Source organism: Tachyglossus aculeatus, chromosome 16, assembly GCF_015852505.1.
Source record: "Tachyglossus aculeatus isolate mTacAcu1 chromosome 16, mTacAcu1.pri, whole genome shotgun sequence".
NCBI classification, from domain to species: Eukaryota; Metazoa; Chordata; class Mammalia; order Monotremata; family Tachyglossidae; genus Tachyglossus; species Tachyglossus aculeatus.
In genome coordinates, this window is record NC_052081.1 from 42,114,683 (window position 1) to 42,122,799 (window position 8,117).

At 48.8% G+C, this 8,117-nt stretch overlaps 1 non-coding gene across 1 annotated transcript; it reads left to right on the forward strand.

Annotated features, from left to right (window-relative positions):
* Positions 1-2,782: 2,782 nt before the first annotated feature.
* Positions 2,783-2,855, forward strand: TRNAK-CUU. Its single transcript has one exon. It is a non-coding gene; the product is annotated as a tRNA-Lys (tRNA).
* Positions 2,856-8,117: the final 5,262 nt, after the last annotated feature.

Sequence of the window (8,117 nt, forward strand, 5' to 3'; positions counted from 1 at the left end):
CTCCCAGCTCCACCACATGTCAGCTGTGTGACTTGGTTAAGTCACTTCACTAGGCCTCAGTTACCTCATCTGGAAAATGGGGATTAATAATAATAATAATGATAATTGCATTTGTTAAGCACTTACAATGTGCAAAGCACTGTTCTAAGCACTGGGGAGGCTACAAGGTGTCCCACGTGGGGCTCACGTCTTAATACCCATTTTACAGATGAGGTAACTGAGGTACAGAGAAGTTAAGTGACTTGCCCAAAGTCACACAGCTGACAATTGGCGGAGCTGGGAGTGGAACCCATGACCTCTGACTCTCAAGCCCAGGCTCTTTCCATTGAGCCACGCTGCTTCTCTAAGACTGTGTCCTATGTGGGAAAGGGACAGCGTCCAACCCAATTACCTTGTATCTACCCCAGTGCTTAGTACAGTGCCTGGCACATAGTACTTAACAAATACCACAATTATTAATTGGGTCTCTCTGGAACACCTTCCCTCAGACCTGGCAGATGCCAGGGTCTCTTGTGTCCTTGGGGGCTGCAGACTGAAGGAATCAGTCTGAGAAGCAGCATGGATAGAGTAGGCGGCCTGGGAATCTGAAGGACCTGGGTTCTAATTCCAGCTCCATCACTTGTCTGCTGTATGACCAACACCGGGATGCTTGGAGGGACTGTGTGCTGGCTGACCACGTCATCCCCCGGGCCTGGAATGCCCTCCCTCTGCCCATCCGCCAAGCTAGCTCTCTTCCTCCCTTCAAGGCCCTGCTGAGAGCTCACCTCCTCCAGGAGGCCTTCCCAGACTGAGCCCCTTCCTTCCTCTCCCCCTCGTCCCCCTCTCCATCCCCCCATCTTGCCTCCTTCCCTTCCCCACAGCACCTGTATATATGTATATATGGTTGTACATATTTATAACTCTATTTATTTATTTATTTATTTTACTTGTACATTTCTATCCTATTTATTTTATTTTGTTGGTATGTTTGGTTCTGTTCTCTGTCTCCCCCTTTTAGACTGTGAGCCCACTGTTGGGTAGGGACTGTCTCTATGTGTTGCCAATTTGTACTTCCCAAGCGCTTAGTACAGTGCTCTGCACATAGTAAGCGCTCAATAAATACGATTGATTGATTGATTGATTGACCTCCTGAATCCCTGTCTTCATGGCCAGGGATGGCCCATCCAAAATGCCAAACTCTCCTAACTATGTCAGGTTGGACACAGTCCCTATTCCATGTGGGGCTCAGAGTCTACGTAGGAGGGAAAAATAGATTTTGAATCCCTATTTTACAGATGATGAAATTGAGGCCTGGAGAAGTTAATTAACTTGTCCAAGGTCACACAGCAGACAAGTGGTGGAGCTGGGATTAGAACCCAGATCCTCTGACTTTCAGGCCTGGGCTCTTTCCACTAGGCCACGCTGCTTCTCTGTGATGGTTGGACTGCTTTGCTCCTTCTCGGAGGTAGCTGCATCCCCAGGGGTGGAACTGAGACGCAGAATTGAATGGGGTCCAAAAAACTTCCCAGGGAGGGATCCTCCTTATAGGGAGGGTCGCCTCTCTGTAGTTATTAGGGGGAGGGGTCTGGGCCTCTCTGAAGTGGGGGGGTCTCTCTGTTGTAGTCTGAGAGCCCTTTGCAGTCCGGCAGAGGTAGCGGTGGAGAGTTGTTCTACAGTCTGAGATTCCAATTTTGGGGACCTTCCAAGGCTGGTGAGGGCTAAATGCTAACTAACCCCGCTCCCTACTCCATCCCTCTGGAAGGCTGAGGCTGGTCCTCTCCTCTCCCCCGCCCCCCGCTGCATGAGACATCGTTTTATTAAAATAGTTTCCTCGAGACGTTCAGAAGACAAAAGCCAGATAAAAATCGCGGCCAGCTGGAGGAATGTGGTCCTGATTAGGGAAGAATAAGATATCCATGGGAAAGAGTTATAAAGGGACGAAAAGAGGACAGACTCCTTGAGGGAGAAGGACAGGGACATGACTTTGGGTTGCTACTAGATCCCAGGACAGGGGCTGTTACGTCCACAAGATCATGGTGACTCATTTATATTTCATTTGTGTACAACTCATTCTGGGCCCAAAGGCCCAGGGATCTCCTCAGCCCCTGCTCCCCTCTCCCCCTCCAAGCCCACCCTCCTTTGCCTCACCCCCAACCTCTCCAGAACACTTCCAGTCGGAAAAAGTGAATTGGTTGGGAGAAGTACCATGGGATAGAGGATAGAGCGTTGGCCTGGAAGTCAGAAGGTCATGGGTTCTAATCCCTGCTCTACCACTTGTCTGTTGTGTGACCTTGGACAAGTCACTTCCCTTCTCTGCTCCTCAGTTAGCTCATCTGTAAAATGGGGATTGAGCCTGTGAGCCCCACGTGGGACAGGGACCTGGTATGCTTGTATCCACCTGAGCACTCAGTACAGTGCCTGGTAATAATAATAATAGTAATAATAATAATAATAATAATGATGGCATTTATTAAGCGCTTACTATGTGCAAAGCACTGTTCTAAGCGCTGGGGAGGTTACAAGGTGATCAGGTTGTCCCACGGGAGGCTCACAGTCTTCATCCCCATTTTACAGATGAGGGAACTGAGGCCCAGAGAAGTGAAGTGACTTGCCCAAAGTCACACAGCTGACATTTGGCGGACCCGGGATTTGAACCCATGACCTCTGACTCCAAAGCCCAGGCTGTTCTCCACTGAGCCACACTGCTTCTCGATATAATATAACTGGTATATAGTAAGTGCTTAACAGATACCACAGTTATCATTATTATTACTATATTATATTATTATTATTATATTATTATGCCCGGCTAGCTCAGTCGGTAGAGCATGAGACTCTTAATCTCAGGGTCGTGGGTTCGTGCCCCACGTTGGGCGCAAGTGCTTAGAGAAGCAGCGTGGCTCTGTGGAAAGAGCACGGGCTTTGGAGTCAGAGGTCATGGGTTCGATTCCCGACTCTGCTGCATCTGCTGTGTGACCGTGGGCAAGTCACTTAACTTCTCTGAGCCTCAGTGACCTCATCTGTAAAATGGGGATTAAGACTGGGAGCCCCCCGTGGGACAACCTGATCAGTCCATACCCAACAGTGGGCTAACAGTCCCTTTTAGACTGTGAGCCCACTGTTGGGTAGGGACTGTCTCTATATGTTGCCAATTTGTACTTCCCAAGCACTTAGTGCAGTGCTCTGCACACAGTAAGTGCTCAATAAATACGATTGATGATGATGATGATGATAGTAAGCGCTTAATAAATGCTATTATTATTATTATTACTATTACTTTAGCCTAAGGGTGGCCAGGAGCTTTAGGGAGAACCCAAGTGGAGGCTTAGCTCACCCATACCCATATTCCAGGTTTCTTTAGGGACTCTATCCCCCAGGTCACACTGCCTACTGGTTTGTATGAGGGCAAGTCAATCTATCAGGCAGTAGTATTTATCGAATGCTTACTCTGAGCAGAGCACTGTGCTAAGATCTTGGGAGAGTGTAATAGAGTTAGTAGACATGATCACTGCAGTAGCAGGGCTTAGTGGAAAGAGCATGGGCTTGGGGTTCTAATCCCGGCTCTGCCACTTGTCAGCTGTGTGACTTTGGGCAAATCACTTAACTTCTCTATGCCTCACTTACCTCATCTGTAAAATGGGGATTAAGACTGTGAGCCCCATGTGGGACAACCTGATTACCTTGTATCTACCCCAGTGCTTTGAACAGTGCTTGACACATAGTAAGGGCTTAACAAATACTATTATTATTATTTATCAAATGCATGCTCTGAGCAGAGCACTGAGCTAAGCTCTTGGGAGAGTGTAATAGAGTTAGTAGACATGATCACTGCCTTCAAGGAGCATGTAATCTACTCTGGGCAGAGCACTGTATTAAGTGCCTGGAAGAGTGTAATAGAGTTAGACACAATCCCTGTCCTCAAGGATGGTACAATCTACCCCATGAGAAGCACTGTACTGAGCACTTGGAAGTGTATAATAGAGTTAGTAGACAGTTCCTGGCCTCAAAGATCATACAGTCTACTTTGTAAAGTAGTAGTAACAGTATTTATTAAGTACTTTGTGCAGAGCACTGTACTAATACCACTGGGAAAGTATACAGAGGCAGGAATTAGACAGTGCTTAGTACAGTGCTCGGCACAAAATCAGCACTTAACAAATACCAAAATTATTATTAAATTAGCGGCTTCATTTGGATGGATTAGAGAGGCAGAGAACAGGTAGAGAGGCTGAAGTTACCTGTCACTTTGTTTAACCATGATGGAGCACTGTTCCAAGTACCTGCAAGAGTAGAATGTAAATTCGTTGTGGGCAGGGAATGTGTTTACTAACTCTGTTCTCTTGTCCTCTCCCAAGCATTTAATGCAGTGCTCTGCACACAGTAAGTGCTCAAAAAATATGATTGATTGAGTTAGCTTTTTTATGTATTTGCTACATGTTTACCTCAGGGCAGGCACTATACTAAGTGCTGGGGTAGCTACAAGCTAATCAGGTTGGACAAAGTCCATGTCCCATATGGGGCTCACAGTCTTAATCCCCATTTTGCAGATGAGGTCACTGAGGCCCGAGGTCGGATGGCAGACAAGTGGCGGAGCCGGGATTAGAACCCACGACCTTCCGACTTTCAGGCCCGGGCTCTTAATAATAATAACGTTGGTATTTGTTAAGTGCTTACAATGTGCCAAGCACTGTTCTAAGCACTGGGGGGATACAAGGTAATCAAGGTTGTCCCACTTGGGGCTCACATTCTTAATCCCATTTTAGTGGCTCTTGCCACTAAACCATGCTATTTCTCAAGTTAGTAGACACATTCCCTGCCCTCAAAGAGTTTATAATCTACTCTGAGCAGAGCACAGCGCCGGAGGCTCGAGAGAGTACAGTAGAGTTAACAGGCATGATCCCTGCCCTCAGAGAACTTACAGCTAAGTAGGGGAGACAGAAGGTAAAATTAATCACAGGTGGGGAAATGTCCAGCAAAATAAAAGCCCAGGGGAGGAGGACAGTCCCCTGACATCACCCACCCCACTCATAAACCCGTCTTGCAAACTGGCCTCCCACCCCGACTCCTTGCCAGCCCACCAGTCCACTGTGGCCACACCAGCCAGGCTCCGGCCCTTTAAGAGCCTGCCCGCCTGTGTGTGGATGTGCGGATTCCCCTGGTTTTTCCTTTCTGGTTAAAGATGTCTGGGAGGGGAGGTGCCACTCTGAAAAATGATCCTCTCGATTTTCCATTTTCTCTGCTCTTTCCTTCCAGCTTTTGCTCATCTGTTCAGGTGAGCCCGAGGCACATTCATTAAGTCTTTGTCTTTGACATCTCAGCTGGTTTGATGCCCACGGCTCTCCTCGCTCTTCTCTCTCTCTCTCCCTCCCTTCCTTCTTTTCCCTCTCTCTCTTTCCCTTTCTCTCTCTTTCTTTCTGCTTTTGATTTGGCTTTCCCCCACCACTCCCCCTCTCAGAGCTCGCCTGCTCAGCAAGCTGCCAGGGAGAGAAGAGAGAGAGAGAGCGAGAAAACAAGAAGCAGAATAGTTAACTAAGCATAACTTTAGCTCCAACTCGCTGAGTTGTCTCTTTCTCCTGCTGTCTCCCCCCCTCGTCCCCCGGGCCCGCACCCCCTCCCATCCTCAAACACCCCTCCCTGCCCTCAGCTCTTTCTGGAGAAGCTGACACATCAGCACCCAGCCCGTCCCCTGGCACCTCCAGGGCTGCTTGAAGTGGAGAAGGCGGGGGGAAAGGGGAATCAGAAGTTGGGTGATGGAGAGCTGGGAGAATGACTAGGGACAGGATAAAATGCAAATTCACTTGTTCAACCACCTGTCAATCACCTCTCTGTCATTTTCTAGCAGCTGGCTTATCTCACACAATTATCGATCCTTTTGTCTATCACCTTTGGACCTATTGCTATCATTTCTTGATCTTCGGCTCAACCTGACTCCCAACAAAATTACCATCAGTCCCTGTAACCCCAACTCAAGCCCTCTACACACATCACCCTGCAGGTACACATCATTTCTATGTGTTCACATGTTCATATACCTGGGTGTCTGTGTCTGCATACTTTTGTTTGCATTTGACTGTGTTTTATCTATGGTTCTTTGGCACTCTGTATGGATCTTATGATCCCTTCTAGATTGTGCATGGAATAATAAAGATGAGAATGCTAATAATAATTGCGGTATTTGCTAAGCACTTATTGTGTGTACCATGCACTGAGGTGGAAAAACGATGATCACGTTAGACAGCATCCCTGCCTCACCTGGGTCTCACATTCCAAGAGGGAGGGAGAACAGGTATTTAATTTCCATTTTGCAGATGAGAAAATTAAGGCACAGAGAAGTTCAGTGACTTACCCAAGGCCACACAGTGGACAAGTGGTGAAGACAGGATTAGAATCCAGGACCCCTAATTCCCTGGCCCGTGCTCTTTCCTCAGACCACAGTTTCCATGTTGATCCTGATTAGGTTTACTTTCAGATGTTTATGTGTTTGGAGTGTCTTCTTCCTCTTTCATTCAAACTTCTTGAATGATGAGCAGTATAATTCTCTCCAACTACTCATTCAATCATATTTATTGAGCACTTTACTGTGTGCAGAGCAATCTGCAGCATGCCCTAGTGGAAAGAGCACAGGTCTGGTAGTTGGAAGACCCGGGTTGTAGTCCCACTTCTGCTACTTGCCTGCTGTGTGACCTTGGACAAGTCATTTCACCTCTCTGGGCCTCAGTTCCCTTATCTTTAAAATAAGGATAAGGTACTTGCTCTCCCTCTCTTAGACTGTAGCACAGTATCTGAGTCCAATTTGATCACTAGGTCTCCACCCCAGTGCTCGGGACATAATAAAGTGTTTCGTAAATGCCAGCATTGTTACCATTAGGTCTGTCTTTCTGTAGTCCTTGTTTCTTCTCTTTTTTTTATGGTATTTGTTAAACGCTCACTATGTGCCAGGCAGCGTACTAAGCACCGGGGTAAATGCAAGCTAATCAGGTTGGATACAGTCTACGTCCCACGTGGGGCTCACAATTTTAATCCCCACTTTACAGATGAGGGAATTGAGCCCAGAGAAGTTGAGGGACTAGCCCAAGGTCACACAGCAGAAAAGTGGTAGAGTCAGGATTAGAATCCAGTCCTTCTGACTCCGAGGCCTGGGCTCTTTCCACTAGACCACACGACTTCTCTTCCTGCCTTTTGATCGCTCCTCCACTCAGTCTTTCTCTCCATCTGCTTCTCTCCTCATCACTCTGTCTCTCCCATTTCCATCTCCCTCATCTATCCTGTCCCCTTTGTCCTTCCCTTTAGCCTGCCTTCCTTTCCGGTCTTCCTCTCCCGCTCTCCCACCGCCTCCTCCTCATCTTCTCCGGCTCCTTTTCCTCCTCCAGCCTCCTCCTTCCTCGCTCCTCTCTCTCTGGTCTCCCTCAGCCTCCCCATCTCCCACGACCTCGGGGGCGTCTGTTGAGTTCCTCAGCCCCGGGGGCCCTCCCCCCTGCAAGGGGACCCTGCCCATCTCATGTATTTCCAAATTGCTCCCAGAGTCCCGTCCCAGGGCCGAGCGAGCGCTGGCGTTTTCCATGACATCGGCGGGTCGGAAGGCTGCTCTGTTGTGGTCTGCGTGGTTGTGCGTCCTCTAATTAGGACCACAGTGTACCAATCAGCTTGTCTCCAAACTTCAAAGCGGCCGGCCAGTCCCCTCCATGCAGGCTGCCCCTAAGCCGGGGCCCAGTCTGCTGAGGTCTGGACAGGATCTCGCTCCTGGAAGCTGGATCGGGGGACGGCCCAGCCTCTGTCTGCAGCCCCTCCCCAGCTCGCACGCACATGTCCTCCCCACTCCCCACCACACCCTGGGGGTCCGATCCCATCGCCCAGGCCACTGGGGTCTCGCCGTGAGTCCTGGGCCATCTCTGGTCTTCTTCCCAGCAGCATGGCAAAGTGGACAGAGCATGGGCCTGGGAGTAGGAAGGGCATGGGTTCTAATCCCGGCTCTGCCACTTGTTTGTTCCACTTCTCTGTGCCTCAGTTACCTCAGTTGTAAAATGGAGATGAAGACTGAACTCTGTGCGGGACAGGGACTGTGTCCAACCTGATTTACTTGTATCCACCCCAGCACTTAGTACAGTGCCTGGCACATAGTAAGCACTTAACAAATACCA